Below are 17843 nucleotides of genomic sequence, written 5' to 3'. Positions count from 1 at the left end.
GGATAGTCTGCTTTGAATTTAACTACAAAGAGATCTCTCAAAACTGGGTGACTGAGCAACAAAATGGCACACAAAATTCAATGCTGATAAACTAAAAGTAATGCACACTGGAAAACATAATCCCAACTATACATATACAATGGTGGGGGTCTAAATTAGCTGTTACCACTCAAGAAAGAGATCTTGGAGTCATTGTGGATAGTTCTCTGAAAACATCCACTCAATGTACAGCGGCAGTCAAAAAAAGCTAACAGAATGTTGGGAATCATTAAGAAAGGGACAGATAATAAGACAGAAAATATCATATTGTCTCTATATAAATCCATGGTACACCCACTTCTTGAATACTGAATGCAGATCTCGTCACTTCATCTAAAAAAAAGACATTTTGGAATTGGAAAAGGTACAGAAAAGGGCAACAAAAATGATTAGGGGTGTGGAACAGCTTCCATATGAGTAGAGATTAATAAGATTGGGACTTTTCAGTTTGGTGTTATTCACTCATCATCACACAAGAACTAGGGATCACCAAATTAAATTAATAGGCAGCAGGTTTAAAACAAACAAAAGGAAAGTATTTCTTCACACAACGCACAATCAACCTTTGGAACTCTTTGACAGAGGATGTTGTGAAGGCCAAGACTGTAACAGGGTTCAAAAAAGAACCAGATAAATTCATGGAGAATAGGTCTACCAATGACTATTAGCCAAGATGAGCAGGGATACAAAACTATGCTCTGAAGTGCCCCTAGCCTCTGTTTGCCAGAAGCTGGGAATGGGCAACAGGGGATGAATCACTTGATGATTACCTGTTCCGTTCATTCCCTCTGAAGCACCTGGCATTGGCCAGTGTCAGAAGACAGAATACTGGGCTAGATGGACCATTGCTCTGACCCAGTATGGCCATTCTTATGTTCTATTGGCAGGGAAACGGTTGAGATATACCCAGATAGTCCTAGCAAGCGAGCTGCACCCATATGCTGCTGAGGAAGGCAAAAATCCCAATGTCACTGCCAATGTGACTTGGGGGGAAATTCCCTCCTGCTCCCACATCTGGTGATCAGTTAGATCCTGAGCACGCGAGCCCGAACCAGCCAGCCAAGCACCTGAGAGGATGCTCGATGTTATGCAGAACCCTGGACGACCCCCACCCCCAACGTCCCCTCTCCAGACATGGCCACCTCCTGATGCTTCACAAGAAGATTTAAAAAAAACAAAAGAAACCTCTTCCATAATACATGGGGGGGGGGGGGGGAAGGAAGGAAGAGAGAGAGAGAAGAATCTCTTTCTGACCCTGGTGACAAGTTGAAACTCTTTAGGATAAACTTTAGGAATATCTGCGTGTGGGTGATGGCAAGGTTTGCCTGACTTTTTGGCCCTTGACTAGGTCTTTCCCATCACATATAAAGAAAAGTACGAAGATACAGATTTAAAACTTGTTTAAACTGATCAAATTCAACTACTCGTTAAAAAAAAACAAACCTACTAATATGAGCATTCCTCCAGAACTTCAGCATGTCAAATTTGCTAAGCTCTGTCAGAGCTCCCACTGTTAGATAAGCATTTAGTAATAAGAGAAAGGGAGCCTTCTTTGGTAGTTCCTATTTGGAGCACTAGGTTCCATAATGCATTAAGTCTGAAGGTCTGTTAACAAGTTAAAGCTGCATCAGAACTATAATAATGGACTACATTAATGCCAACTGTCCGTGTGACCCTGTACACCCACTGAGTTCACCTGCTGGAACTTACTCATTTTGAGAAATTTGAAACATGGTGCTCATGGTCATCATAAGCTCCACAAAATAGGCAGGCAGTGCTTATAACTTCTACGTGGTCTCTACAATGACTCTGCTCACACCAGTTACAAGCCTGTAAATGTCTTGAGAATCATGTGAGGCTTCATGGAAGGTATAATCAGGTATTGTTGATCAGTGTACATAAAACACTTTGCCAATATTTAAACATTTCATAAGTGCTGAAAATTCTTAAGAGTTGAGTCATAAGAATCATAATTGTTGCACTTCTTGATTTTATTCATTTTAGGTTTTCAGTGTTAACATTTCATGAACACAGATTTTTGCATTTAACTCTTATTTTTAAACTGAGAACAAAGCTGCATACTATGGAGCTGTGCAATTCTCTTTTGCACAAATCTGTTAACTACAACTCTACACTACATACCCTAAACTAGGGGCTCCCAACCTTTCCAGACTACTGCATCTCTTTCAGGAGTCTGATTTGTCTTGTGTACCCCCAAGTTTCACTCACTTAAAATCACTTGCTCACAAAATCAGACATAAAAATACAAGTGTCACAGAGCACTATTACTAAAAAATTGCTTACTTCTTCATTTTTACCATGTAATTATAAAATAAACCTATTGGAATATAAATATTATACTTATATTTTGGTGTATAATATACAGAACAGTATAAACAAGTCATTGTCTGTATGAAATTTTAGTTTGTACTGATTTTGCTAATGCTTTTTATGTAGCCTGTTGTAAAACTAGGCAAATATCTCATGAGTTGATGTACCCACCCTGGAGGACCTCTGCATACCCCCAGGGATACACACACCCCTGGTTGAGAACCATTGCCCTAAACCAGGGGCTCCCAAACTTGGTTCACGGCTTGTTCAGGGTAAGCCCCTGGCGGACCGCGAGAGGCTTTGTTAACCTGAGTGTCCACAGGTACGGCCGCTCCCAGTGGCCGCGGTTCGCCATTCCCAGCCAATGGGAGCTGCGGGAAGCAGTGGCCCAGCCCGCACCACTTCCCGCAGCTCCCATTGGCCGGGAACGGCGAACCGCGGCCACTGGGAGCAGCCGTACCTGCGGACGCTCAGGTTAACAAAGCGTCTCGCGGCCCGCCAGGGGCTTACCCTGAACAAGCTGCGAACCAACTTTGGGAACCCCTGCCCTAAAACTATAGAGCTGTATAACTGTGTTTTTCAGCAACTTCACTTATTTTAAAAGTCACTGCTCTGAAGATACAGGATAAAAACATCTATCAAGAATGCAAGGCAAATTTATAATTGCTTACAGCATCAATTCAAAAAGTTCTCTTTTCATTTTTCCAAGTGACTATTCCTTGATGAGAATTAGCCACATAATTAGTTCAAAGTTTTAAAGTTCAATGGTTTTTATTTCACATTTTTCCTAATTTTTAAGGGGGGGGGGGGGAGATGAACGGCTATAGCCATGGCCGCAAACCTGCAAACGCATTTGCCACTGACTTCAATGGGAATGCTCCAGCACAAAGCTATCCAAATACATGTCTACAAAATGAGAAACTTAAATAGTAAATAGAAATAAAGGTTTAATATATATAAATATAACTTTTCATTGTCCTTGTATTCACATTGACTCCAAAGATTTAACAATACTGCTAAATAACCATAACAAAAAAAACATAGGTTTAAGAACCCAGAAAGAAAACAATCAATTAGTGGAATGGATCTTTGTTGAAAGTTTCCACAATTTTATTTGACACAGAAAGTTTCAGTCCAAAAAGAATGAGAATTTTTAGCAAAGGTGAAAAGAAATCATAAAGTAAAGCTGCAATCTCACACCCCGACCCTGCAATGAGTTTTGGGCAGGCAGCTTCAGCGCCCGCGAGTAGGGTGACCAGATGTCCCGATTTTATAGGGACTGTCCCGATTTTTGGGTCTTTTTCTTTTTAGTCTCCTATTCCCCCCCCCCCGTCCCAATTTTTCACATTTGCTATCTGGTCACCCTACCCGCGGGAAACCCCAGTTAACTGTACTAGGAGTCCAGAGGGTCAAAGCCAATCGCATGGGGGCATCACCTCCCCGGGAGCCTCCCTCGCACTGCACAGACCCGGCCCGATGGCTCCGCGACTGCCTCACAGGTCACGAAACAAATCGGTGGCGGACCGAGGAAGAGAACCCGGGGGTCCCGACGCAGCGGGCCGCGCTACCCGCTGACTCGTCGGCTGCACGGCGACCGCAACCCCCGGGGACCCCCAAGAGCAGGGCCCGGACCGGCTGCCCGCCCAGGGGAACGGCTCCCACCCCCGCGGCCCAGCCCGGACTGCCCGGGAGGCCGCAGGAGCGGCCCAGGGCAGGCTGGTGCCCGTCGAGACCAGGGCGAGGCCGCTGGCTCCGGAATGGGGGCGGGGGCCAGTCTCCGGCCGCGGCCCTCAGGGCGACACGGGCCCAGCGCAGGAGTTCGCGCCCTCCACGCTCCGCAGCCGCCCTAGGCGCTGTACCTGCCTCCCGTGCTGCCCGCGGCAGGCCCCCTCCAGCCCCGTCTCCCTCCCGGCTGTGCCCGCTGCTCGGCTGTGGCTGACGTGGAACCCCTCCGCGCGACAGTGACGGACCACATCGGTAGTACGGCGGCCGTAGTAGGACACGCCTCCTCCGTACGAAGCAGCGCACAACAAGGGGCTCCAGCGCGCGCACCCCGCGCGGGATGGGAGGGGCCGGCGCGTTTGAATGGGCTCGCCCCAGCCCCGCGCGCAGCCCTCACTCGCCGCGTGACGGTGACCCCTGACCGTCCGCGCCGCCGCCGCCGTCCTGGCCCTGGCAGGTGGCCACGAGACAGCCACGTCACTGCCCCCCGGGGTGTCCTTGGCCGGGCTGGGCAGAGCGCGGGGCACGCCCCGGGCAGGCGGCTGGAGCTCACCCCCGCGGCGTGGAAGACAAAGGCCGCGCGTTTGGACCAGCCCGGCGCTGGGGGCGTGCTGGGCCCCGGCCGGCAGCTAATGAAACTCGTGACTAGGCCTGAACGCCGCTGCTGCAGAACGGGGAACAAGCCCCGTTAGAAACAGCTCGCCACAGGCGCCGGTCAGAGCTGGGCCAGTCGGCCTGCGAGCGAGGCAGCGCGCTGTCCGCGATGGCTGAGCCTCCTTGGGTCACACGTCGCACGCAGCCTGACTACTCCGTCTCTGTCGGCGATCAGATCTGCCCTGGGCCAAATCAGGAAGAGAAACATTTCCGGGAAAAACAACGAGGAGGCCTTGTGGCACCTTAGAGACTAATTTATTCGGGCAGATGCATGGAGTGGAAAATACAGTAGCAGGTATATTTATACCTAGTACATGAAAAGAGGGGACTGACCCCTCCTGCCCCCGCAACCGGGTAAGGTAAAGATTTGTCATGTTCAGTGAGGAGGGTATTTACCTCTGCATGGAGGAGGCCAGCAACAACAGAATAGTGGATGAATCACATGGATCCAAATCATAGTAGTTAATACTGTGTGCATTCACTGTCTCTTACACCATCATACTATACTTCCCCTACCCCCCCCAACTGCCTTCACCTGGACTCCCTTGCAGAGTCCCCTGCACCCAGAACCCCACACCGAGCCCCTGTGCACCTAGATCCTCCCTCTCAGGGGAGATCAATTTAAAAAAATATTTTTAAAATCTGATTTTTTTGGATAAAATGCTTTTTGAAGAAAACTATCTAAAGATTGTTTTAATTAAGATACATTATAGCTTAAAGATATTGCATCATGGAACAAGGGATTATAAATTCTAATTCTATGCTATGAGACAATATATTCATGTAATGTTTAAGAAAAGTTTTGTAAATGAGTTCCAATAGTTCATGGATTAGGGACCCAATCTTATTGGGTTCCAGGGGCTTCTGTATAGATTATTTAGGTTAATCTTTCCATCTACCCACTGGCACTCAGTGCTCAGTCTAAAAGATACCATCAGAGATGCTTAGTTCTGCAGTTCTCAGACTGGATTTGTAACTCCAGAGATAACAGCAAAAACGTTTTAAAATAAATATATAGAGAGGTAATAGACCTCAACCCTACTGTCCCTCTGCCAATTTGTGTACCCAGAGTTAATCCCTGACCTCTCTCTAAAAGTGCAAAATTTCAAAAAGTTCCATGAATAGAAGATTGTTGGGGGCGGAATAGATCTGGACAATGAGAAGAAGTCTGGAGATAAATGTGAGAAGGGAGGGACAGGCAGTAGAAACAAGTGAAGCTGTTTGAGCAGCATATTCTAGAAGTCTTGAGGTCTTTCTGAGTGCAGCCTTCATAGATTTCTGAAACTCCTTTTCCAGTTCGTAATCACAGGAGATCATTTGCGGATGATACTAAACTGGGAGGAGTGGTAGATACGCTGGAGGGCAGGGGTAGGATACAGAGGGACCTAGACAAATTGGAGGATTGGGCCAAAAGAGATCTGATGAGGTTCAATTAGGATAAGTGCAGGGTCCTGCACTTAGGACGGAAGAACCCAATGCACAGCTACAGACTAGGGACCGAATGGCTAGGCAGCAGTTCTGCAGAAAAGGACCTAGGGGTGACAGTGGACGAGAAGCTGGATATGAGTCAGCAGTGTGCCCTTGTTGCCAAGAAGGCCAATGGCATTTTGGGATGTATAAGTAGGGGCATAGCGAGCAGATCGAGGGACGTGATCGTCCCCCTCTACTCGACATTGGTGAGGCCTCATCTGGAGTACTGTGTCCAGTTTTGGGCCCCACACTACAAGAAGGATGTGGATAAATTGGAGAGAGTCCAGCGAAGGGCAACAAAAATGATTAGCAAAAAGAAAAGGAGTACTTGTGGCGCCTTGGGGACTCACCGATTTATTTGAGCATGAGCTTTCATGAGCTACAGCTCACTTCACGAAAGCTCATGCTCAAGTAGATTGGTGGGTCTCTGGGGTGCCACAAGTACTCCTTTTCTTTTTGCGAATACAGACTAACACGGCTGTTACTCTGAAAAATGTTTAGAGGTCTGGAACACATGACTTACGAGGAGAGGCTGAGGGAACTGGGATTGTTTAGTCTGCAGAAGAGAAGAATGAGGGGGGATTTAATAGCTGCTTTCAACTACCTGAGAGGTGGTTCCAGAGAGGATGGTTCTAGACTATTCTCAGTGGTAGAAGAGGACAGGACAAGGAGTAATGGTCTCAAGTTGCAGTGGAGGAGGTTTAGGTTGGATATTAGGAAAAACTTTTGCACTAGGAGGGTGGGGAAACACTGGAATGCGTTACCTAGGGAGATGGTAGAATCTCCTTCCTTAGAAGTTTTTAAGGTCAGGCTTGACAAAGCCCTGGCTGGGATGATTTAGTTGGGGTTTGGTCCTGCTTTGAGCAGGGGGTTGGACTGGATGACCTCCTGAGGTCCCTTCCAACCCTGATATTCTATGATTCTATGATTTGAGATCTACCATTCTCTCACTAGAAGGGAAAACCTATAATGGCAGCAGGCTGTAAAAGAGACCCACTTTGGGAGTAAGAACCATTCAAGAATTATATGTTTGCTAATGTTGTTTTAAAGAAAGTCCCAGTGAACTGGTGGAAGTCACTTAAGCACTTGCATTCAGAGACGGTTGAAGTGATAATCTCACTTTTAACAGCAGTAGCTTCTCCTCGCAGTGTAGGAAGAATATTTCCTTCCTTTGGACTAATTCATTCCAAATTGAGAAATTGTTTGGGACCTGAAAAAGCAGGAAAGCTTGTTTTTCCTTTTCCAGATTATGAACTAACAGGAAAATGAAGAGGAAGACGACTGAGTTAGCTACAGCAGCCAATATTTTAAGTTTCTCGTGTTGACCTGCTGCTGTAGTTGCTTTATTTTTTTTTAAATATTTCATTTACCTACTTTAGTTTAAAACAATTTTAACAAAAACAAACCTGATTTTAAAAAACGTGAATGTTTAATTAAATTCAAAAATTAATATGCTTGTTTTGTTAAAATACGTTTGCTGTTGAAGAAAAAAATCCAGAATACATAACATTGTTTTAAATAAAACAATTTAAATGTCAGTCTGGTGATGTTCTCCTCCTAATACAGCATGGCAAGAAAATCCTCCAAATATTAATAATTAACCTGTTGAATTGGTGATAGTTCACCTCCCAATGACTTCATATCTGCTTCAGTTACCTTTGGTAAATGAAATAACCAATCATTCATTTTCTGATACAGCTGTAAAACTAATCTCAAGAGTTTTCAAAATAAATCAGTTAAAAATGTATTGTGTGTACCTTCTAAAAATGAAACCTACATCTATCTGTGAGTTGTGAAGAATATGTATTAAGGTTATAACAACCAACAAGAATGCACTTTTATGTAGAAATCCATGATTAAATAGAGTCTTCCTGACTAGTGATTTAAATCAAAACCACCCTGCCTCTGTTACACTAATGAAAATGATACCAACAGGATTTTGTAAGAGGGACAAGGCAAATTGCCACGTTTCTGGCAATCTGATGCTCCTGGAGGGTGGTCATAGAACCAGACTCAAAGAACACAGTCCCTGGACCCAGTTGTAGCCAGACAGCCAGCCCCCCCCTCAGACCAGCATTGCTGGGAACACAAGGGAGCCAAAACAACAGGGCACTTAACATCAATTCCAGCACAGCCTTTGAAGCTGTGAGAAGCACAGGTGTGCTGCTACAATGTGCCTCTGGGAACATATACAACGATTAGGCTCACAGCAGACAGAGAAGCTGTGACAGACATGGCTCTTAGCCCCTACTAAATAGCGTGATGCACACAGCCCAACATCCTAGGTGGGAAAACATTTACCCTAATAAAAGGAATGTCCAGTAGTCAAAACTTATTGTTTCTCTCCCTTGCAAGTGTAAACTACTCTTGGGAGAGCTGGCGTCACCCACACAGACCAGCCCCAATTTGGCATAAGAAAGGAGAAAGAGAATAAAGGAGTACAGAGGTATAAGTACGGGACCTACAGCACCATGATTTTTCAGTGCTTTTCACTATCTATCTGCTGGTCAGATAAGTGACAGCCTCCCAAGGCTTCTGCAGCTAAGAGGGTCCCTAAGCCTTGTCCCTTATTCGTCTTTCCATGGAATTGAGTGACCGATCCTGGCTTGGCACCGCTGGAATCGAGAGATGCAAGGAGGATAAGAAGCACCCACACCTGATCTCCTATCTTTAGTGTACACATATTTTGAAATAGAGCTCTATACTTTGTTTTCTTTCTTTGGGATTGTGGCTTCAGTTTTGTAAACTTGTTTGTGTGTGTAACATCTCTACATTTAAATAAGTAGGCACTAGCAGTTTTGTAACCACATGATTAGAATCTAGTTTAATAAATTTTGGTAACCATTTGTGCATAAGCCTGACTTGTTTCTCTGGTTTACTGTAAAGCAGCCAACACAATTAAAGAACCTCAGCCGTTTTGGCTATAAAGCCTGGCCATTAGGTGAGAGTACTAAGAGCCTAGCATTGAGTTGTGCCGCCTCCACGGGGGCAAACTCTTGGGGCGCCTGTCAGTCAATCCTGACTGCCCCCTGCGAAGGAGCTCTGAGCTCTAGCAGTTAAAGTCACGGGTGTGGAGAGGCTTTTAGTGCTGCCATTGGGGCACCTGTCAGTCAGTGTTGACTGCCCACTGCGAAGGAGCTCTGAGCTCCAGCAGTTAAAGTCACGGGTGTTTAGGACCTTGGGGCATCCGTCAGCCTAACCCGGGTTGCCCGCCGCGAAGGGACAGTGCGTCCCAGTGGTTAAAGTCACGGATGGTATAAAACAGGCATAGCTGGCACCTCACCAAACATCCTTGGCCATCGGCTAACACCAGTTTTTATAGGTCTCTGGTTCAGTACAAGTCTATGGAAGTTGCTTCATCAAGCTGAATTTACAATTAAGATGACCATCAATCAGCAGGTGGTACATCCATGACAGCTAGGTGTTATCTTCTTGTTCTTCCTTGATGCGTTCGTTTTAGGTGGATTACGGTTCGCCCTCCGAGGGTTATCTCCACTTTGCATATTCTTCGGACCATCGATATCAAGGTTGAAATTCTTAGGATTAGGCTGGCACCATTTACTATCCAATTATTTCCCTGCTTCAGGCTCATCATTCATTCTTTTACTTCACAACACAATCTATGACTCTTGATTCATTTAACAAGTTTTATCCCACTATCTATTTTTCCCTCTTTGCGTACCAAGATTTACATAGGCATGACAAGGGGCCCCCCCCCGTGGGGAAGAGCACAGGGTGTTGTTTTAGAGAACAGCATTGTTTCCTCAAAGTTCTTATCACTTTCCAGCACACTCTTAGTCCTGTACTGGCCTGAAATAATTAGCACTTTGGCCTTGCATTTGTTACAGAGTGAAATTCAACAGCATGGAACTGATGTTCATACCTTTTTACAATACCTATATACTCTTTTGTGTATCTTTATTTCTACTACTACATAATTATAATTCTATCATACTTATTTAATTTTGAGGGCAACCCAACACCTTCACCGAGCTGTCCACACCCAGATTGCACCACACAGAACCCTGGTACTCTTGAGGGAATTCTATACTAAAAATTTAAAAAAATAAAAGTCTGCAAATTTCAGTTTTCAAAATTATATAATCACACCATTTTCAATTATTTGCTAACAAGTATTTTGAAATAAATTACCAAAATAATTGAAAATAGTGATTGTTATTTTGACAAATAAAATTTGCGGAATTTTAAAATTTTGCGTGCAGAGTATTTAATTTTTTGGCACAGAATTCCCTCAGTAGTAGTACTATTATTGTTGAGGAAATGCCTGAAAAATCACCATGAGATCCTGCAAGCAGTTGACAAAACAGAATACCTTACTTTTTGTGTCTCATGAATTAAGTTATGGATTTTTACTGGACCATCTTCTGTTGGGTGGAAGATACAACCTAGTTCAGTGCTGCTTGAAAGCTTGTACCTTCCACCAGCAGTTTGTCCAATAAAAGGTATTATCTTACCTTCCTTGTCCCTCGTATCCTGGGACCAACAAGGCTACAATACTGCAAACAACTTAATTCATAGCTATCTAATGAATTCTTGTTTTGTATTGCTTCATGATGGCATAGATTCCTTTAACCAGTAACTTCTCTCATACTTAAGAGGTCCATCTCCCACAGTAAAGTACTAACTAAACCCAAAGAGCGCAGAAGTGCAGGTTTTCTCCAAGGAGCAGCAATTTTTACTTGCTGATTCTTTCAATTCATCTTGAGTGGAATGCTGAGCCTACCTTGCTGACATCTAGACATGTTGAACTCCACTCTTCCGGGCTGGAATATGAATGTACTATCCATGCATAACAGCAGAAGCATTAAATAGGTATTTTGGAAATTGGTCTTCTGAATATGAAGAGGAGACTTCTAGTAATTTCCCCTTGTTTCAGATTTTGAGAAAACAGAGAAGCCAACTTGAAAGCACCCATAAATCTGGCAACTGACTTCCACAATCCAGGAACTCAGATATTGGCTGTCTCTGAATTGGCACCATTTAGCTTTAGTTGCTGAAGTTCGAAAGTTCACATTTCTGTTACACCTTTCTATTTTGATGAGTCTTAGCAAAAGTAAAAACGAAATAATTACCTAAAAACGATTGCTCCAGTTCAAGCTTGTGCATAGCATCTTACATCACCAAAACAGTCACATTAAATAGGGGTTTAAAATGCACTTTAATTAAAATTTGCTTTAAAAAATTTTGTATTTAGCTGATTCTGTTATGTTTACAGTTACAAAAATTTGCCTGGTTAGGATTGGAGGTCTTGAAAGTGGGTGGATTGCACAACAATTTTGAGCCAGATGTTGGGTCTATTAGTTTGGGGAACTGTGCTCTAAATGTAAACCACTCTCCTTCCTGGGTAAGGGCCTGGCAAGCACATATGCATCCTGCAAATGAATACGTGGCTGCGCAGATGGTTTTGATGGGAGGTGTTACATTCCCCTCGTATTATCTGGACCAGTGATCTGCTAGGTCACTCCAATTCTTGAAGCCAGCCTTACCCTGCTCTGCTGTGAGAACCCCCACTCCTGGGCTGTTCACGTGCAGCCTCTGGCATGTAAGCTCCTTGGCTTGTACAACTGAATGACACTAGCCAATATCTCCGGTCCCAGACACAACCCTAGGAACCTCTGTCTTGCCGTGTCCAGTTATGCCTGCTGGACGCTGCAAGCTTATATGAGTTTGTCAATTTAACAAAGAAGTTTATATGTACCAGGCTTGTTATCCAAAGGGGAGTCTCTAACATGCTTCAAACCGAATGCACTGCTTCAGGTAAAACAAACAAATAGCTTTATTAACTACAAAGACAGATTTTAAGTGATAGGCAAAAAGTCAGAGTGGTTACTAAAATAAACTAAAAGCACACAGTCTAAACTTTCAACACTATTAGACTGGGCAACATCTAGATTAAAGCAGTTTTTCTCGTGCCATTGGATATTACAGTCCTTAATCTATAGGCTTGTTCCTTAAACCTGGGCCAATCTCCTCTGTTGGAGTCTTGTCTTCTTCTCAGTGTCTTAGTTGCTTGCAGCGAAGGTGGGGGCAGAAGAAGGAACCAGTATGTGTTCACTCTGTCTGTTTTATACCCTCAGTCCATGTGCTTGGGGAGCACAAGTCCAGGCATGTCTGGGGGCATTGCTGAGTCTCTCCAAGCAAGGCTAAGCAATTCCCCTGGTGTGGCCTCATGCAGGTGCATCACTGCATTGTAGCTCCCTTGCTGGACAATGGCTGTTGATAGGTTTTTTGACATCCCTGCCCAGACATTGGTTACTTTCCTTGCTGTTGCCTCTAGGGAGCTAATATCTGGCTGATTCCCTAACTTACAGCATGTTTTAGTGACCTCCATACAATAGAATTCTCATAACTTCATATGCATTAATGATATGCGTATATGGATAGAGAAATGACTTTCAGCAGATCATAACCTTTCCCCTGATACCTTGCAAGGCATGCTTTATATGCAAGATCACGCTTATATGAAAATGAGGACTATGGGGGTTTCAGTACACTCCTCCAAGGTGTAGAATGTCACAGGAGGGCTTTGACTTCCTCAAGCATGGAGTACTGTTCTGGGAGGGAGAACTGCTCGAAAGAAAAGGGGGTTTACCTGTCCAAGAAGGGGGAAAGCATCTTTGGACAGTCACCAGCCTAGTGAGAATGGCTTACAACTAGGTTCAAAGGGGGCAGGTGACAAAAGCCTGAAGGTAGGTGTAAAAAATAGGTGACCTTAACAGAAGACTAGAATGTTGGGGGTGAAATGGAAATTAAAATAAGGTCATAGAAGCAACAAGAGGGAAAATGGTGGGGGAATCCACTCAACATCTTAGATGTCTATATACAAATGCCAGGAGTACAACAGGGAATAAAGCAGGAAGAACTGGACATTTTAGTACAAAAGGTCAGTTATTTAATTGGCATCAGGGAGACTTGGTGGGATAAGTCTTATGATTGAAAAAATGGTAAAGTGTGTCATAGCTTGTTTAGGAAGGACAGGCATGATAAATGGGGAGGTGGTGTTATACTTGTGCCAAGGGCCAGAAGGAAGTAAAAGGCAGCCCAGGTGAAAGTCTCTGGGTAAAGACAAAAGGAGTAAAAAACAGGGGCAATGCCATGGGAGGGGTCTGCTGTAGAGTACCAGATCAGAAGGTGGATAAGGCATTTCTAGAACAAACAGAAATATCCCAAACACAAGACCTGGTGGTAATGGGGGACTTCAGGTACCCCAACATCTGTTGGAAAAATAATATGACAAAACACAAAAAGTGTCCAATAAGTTCTTGGAAGACAATGGAGACAACTTCTTGTTTCAGGTGGTGAAGGAAGTAACTGAGGGACAGCCATTTTAGACTTGATTCTGATTAACAGGGATTTGGTTGCAAATCTGAAAGTGGAAAGCAACTGATGAAAGTTATTATGATATAGATTTCATGATTTGATGGAAAGGAATGGGTGAAAGTAGGAGAATAAGGACAATGGATTTCAAAAAGCAGACTTACCTACCAGTTCTGAGATTAAGTCCCATGGGAAGAAAATCAAGGGAGTAAGAGCTGGCAGTTTCTTAAAGAGAAAGACACAAAAGCTAACAATAAGAATAGTAGGAGGTCAATATAGCTCCATCAGGAGCTCTTTAATGAGCTGAGAATCAAAAAGGAAGCCTCAAAGTGGAAACATGGATGAATTAATAAGGTGTACAAAAGAATAGCACAGGCATACAGGGGAAAAAAAATCAGAAAAGCTAAGGCATAAAATGAATTACAATTGCCAAGGGACATAAAAGATCATAAGAAGATCTTCAGATAAATTAAGAGAAAGAGAAAGACAAAGGAAAGTGCAGGTCTTCTACTTAGCAGGGAAGGAATGCTAATAACTGCTGACACCAAGAAGGCTGAACTGTTTAATGCCTATTTTGCTTTAGATTTCACTAAAAAATGAAATGGTGACCAAATACTCAACACAATATTAGCAACAAAAGGGAAGGAGTGCAAGCCAAATAGGGAAAAAATATTTAGATACATGGGATACACTCAAGTCAGCAGAGCCAGATGAAATTCATCCTCACCTACTTAGGGAATTAGCTGAAGCAATCTTGGAACTCTTAGCACTATTTTTGAGAACTCATGGAAGATGGGTGAGGTCTCAGAAGGCTAGAGAAGGGCAAACATGTACCTGTCTTTAAAAAGGAAAACAAAAAGGACCCAGGGAATTATATACCAGTCAGCTTAACTTAGATACCTGGAAGGATTCTGGAACAAATGATTAAATAATCAAGTTATAAGCACCTAGAAGAAAACAGAATTATTAGGAAAATAGGAATAGCCAGCAGAGATTTGTCAAGAACAAATCATACCAAACAACCTAATTTCCTTCTCTAACAGGACTACTGGCATAGTGGATATGGGGGAAGCAGTAAACATGATGTACCTTGATTTAAGTAAGGCTTTTGATGCAGTCCCACATGACATTCTTATAAGCGAACTAGGGAGATGCAGTCTAGATGAATTTTCTATAAGGCGGGTGCCCAACTGGTTGAAAAACCTTATTCAAATAAGAAGTTATCAATAGTTTGCTGTCAAACTCAGAGGGCGTATGTAGTGGGATCCCTCAAGGATCAGTCCTGAGTCTGGTACTAGTCAATATTTTCATTAATGACTTGGATAATGGAGTAGAAAGCATGCTCATGAAATATGCAGATAACACCAAGCTGGGAGGGGTTGCAAATATTTTGAAGAACAAGATTAGAAGTCAAAACTACCTCAACAAATGGGAGAATTGGTCTGAATTCAACAAGATGAAATTCAATAAAGGTAAGTGCAAAGTACTTCACTTCCTAACTGAAAAAAAAAAATCAGATGCACAACTACAAAATGGGGAATAACTGGCTAGGTTAGAATGAGAGTCAACAGTGTGCTGCAGTTGCCAAACAAGCTAATATTGTTCTGGTTTTCATTAAAAGGAGTGCTGTATGTAGAACATGGAATGTAATTGTCCCACTTTACTTGGCACTGGTGAAGCCTCAGCTGGAGTAGTGCATCCAGTCCAGTAAAGGAAAGAGATGGATAAACTGTGAAGAGTCCAGAGGAGAGCAACAAAAATGATAAAATGTTTAGAAACCTAATCTATGAGGAAAGGTGAAAAAACTGGGCACGTTTAGGTTTAGGTTTTGTTGTTGTTTTTTTTTTGGGGGGGGGGGGTGAATGAGGGAGGGACCTGATAAGTCTTCAGTATGTTAAGGGATGTTTTCAGAATGACTGATCAGTTGTTCCCCATATCCACTGAAGGCAAGACAAGAAGTAAATGGGCTTAATCAGCAGCAAGGGAGATTTAGGTTAGATATTAGGGGAAAAAAACCTTTTTAACTATAAAGGGAGGTAAACTCTGGAATAGGCTTCCAAGGGAGATTGTGGAATCCCCATCACTGGAGGTTTTTAAGAACGGGTTGGACAAATGGGGGGAGGGATAGCTCAGTGGTTTGAGCATTGGCCTGCTAAACCCAGGGTTGTGGGTTCAATCCTTGAGGGAGCCATTTGGGTCAAAAATTGGGGATTGGTCCTGCTTTGAGCAGGGGGTTGGACTAGATGACCTCCTGAGGTCCCTTCCAACCCTGATATTCTATGATTCTATGATTCTATGAAATACCAGTCAAGAATGGTCTAGGTTTACTTGATCTTGCCTCAGTGCAGGGGACTGTACTTGATGACTTCGAGGTCCCTTCCAGCCCTACATTTCTGTGATTTTATGAAAATACAAATCCCACTAACATTTTTAAAATAAAAATGTTTTCTTAAGTATTTAAACACTCTCATATAGTGTTTGCAACCCAACATGACAGCATTGTGCGTTAGTGCAAATAACCAATGTGAGATTAGTAACTTACACAACAAAATTTGTTAAAGAACATATTTTTAACCTGACATTTAAGACACAATGAATCCATGCCCCCACCCATTTATATCTTACAAATACCTTTCTTACAACACTAAACGCTAATACAAAGGATACGAGTGTGAAACACGGTGGAAACGAAAATAATGCTGAGTTCATTTGCTTATCACATTTATAGAGCACCATTGTGCTAAGTGAAAAATGTATTTGAAACTCACTAACTTCAGTTGGCATATCAGAATCTATAGCTATGGAATCTCAGTGAGAAACTAGATAAGCTGATCTGTACAACTGTGGCATGGAAAGTCTTGTTATTAAAGGTAATTTAGATTTTATAGCATTCAACTTAAACCCAAACTGTGGCTAAACACGGATTGTGTCATGTGCTGCAGACTGAGATCCATAAAATGCACATGGTTAATAAGTCACAACACAGTCAGGATGGCTTTGGGGCTGGTAACGTCTCTCGTCCCAATCCCACAACTCACCATTTATTTGGTAGAAGAAATGGCCTGTTTCAGGAATAGGAGAATTACATAAGGTTTCAGAGTAACAGCCATGTTAGTCTGTATTCGCAAAAAGAAAAGGAGTACTTGTGGCACCTTAGAGACTAACCAATTTATTAGAGCATAAGCTTTCGTGAGCTACAGCTCACTTCCTCAGATGCATATCGTGGAAACTGCAGCAGGCTTTATATATACACAGAGAATATGAAACAATACCTCCTCCCACCCCACTGTCCTGCTGGTAATAGCTTATCTAAAGTGATCATCAGGTGGGCCATTTCCAGCACAAATCCAGGTTTTCTCACCCTCCACCCCCCCACACAAATTCACTCTCCTGCTGGTGATAGCCCATCCAAAGTGACAACTCTTTACACAATGTGCATGACAATCAAGTTGAGCTATTTCCTGCACAAATCCAGGTTTTCTCACATCCCCCCCACCCCCATACACACACAAACTCACTCTCCTGCTGGTAATAGCTCATCCAAACTGACCACTCTCCAAGTTTAAATCCAAGTTAAACCAGAACATCTGGGGGGGGGGGGGGCGGGGGGGTAGGAAAAAACAAGAGGAAACAGGCTACCTTGCATAATGACTTAGCCACTCCCAGTCTCTATTTAAGCCTAAATTAATAGTATCCAATTTGCAAATGAATTCTAATTCAGCAGTTTCTCGCTGGAGTCTGGATTTGAAGTTTTTTTGTTTTAAGATAGCGACCTTCAGGTCTGTGATTGCGTGACCAGAGAGATTGAAGTGTTCTCCGACTGGTTTATGAATGTTATAATTCTTGACATCTGATTTGTGTCCATTTATTCTTTTACGTAGAGACTGTCCAGTTTGACCAATGTATATGGCAGAGGGGCATTGCTGGCACATGACGGCATATATCACATTGGTGGATGTGCAGGTGAACGAGCCTCTGATAGTGTGGCTGATGTTATTAGGCCCTGTGATGGTGTCCCCTGAATAGATATGTGGGCACAATTGGCAACGGGCTTTGTTGCAAGGATAAGTTCCTGGGTTAGTGGTTCTGTTGTGTGGTATGTGGCTGTTGGTGAGTATTTGCTTCAGGTTGCGGGGCTGTCTGTAGGCAAGGACTGGCCTGTCTCCCAAGATTTGTGAGAGTGTTGGGTCGTCCTTTAGGATAGGTTGTAGATCCTTAATAATGCGTTGGAGGGGTTTTAGTTGGGGGCTGAAGGTGACGGCTAGTGGCGTTCTGTTATTTTCTTTGTT

General features: G+C 43.4%; 1 protein-coding gene across 12 annotated transcripts in view; it reads right to left on the bottom strand.

Annotated features, from left to right (window-relative positions):
* Positions 1-4749, bottom strand: part of COPB1 (coat protein complex I subunit beta 1) — a 57305-nt gene extending 52556 nt beyond the window's left edge. For 7 of the 12 annotated variants that reach the window (XR_012159340.2, XR_012159341.1, XR_012159342.2 and 4 more), the window contains exon 1: positions 4230-4334. The gene's annotated coding sequence lies outside the window, so the exon portion shown is untranslated. The other 5 variants (XM_073347456.1, XM_073347459.2, XM_073347458.2 and 2 more) reach the window with 5 other exon arrangements.
* Positions 4750-17843: the final 13094 nt, after the last annotated feature.

This window comes from Lepidochelys kempii, chromosome 6 (genome assembly GCF_965140285.1).
Source record: "Lepidochelys kempii isolate rLepKem1 chromosome 6, rLepKem1.hap1, whole genome shotgun sequence".
NCBI classification, from domain to species: domain Eukaryota; kingdom Metazoa; phylum Chordata; order Testudines; family Cheloniidae; genus Lepidochelys; species Lepidochelys kempii.
Note: the sequence above shows the minus strand (reverse complement) of the source record. Positions and strands in the feature narration are given on the sequence as shown.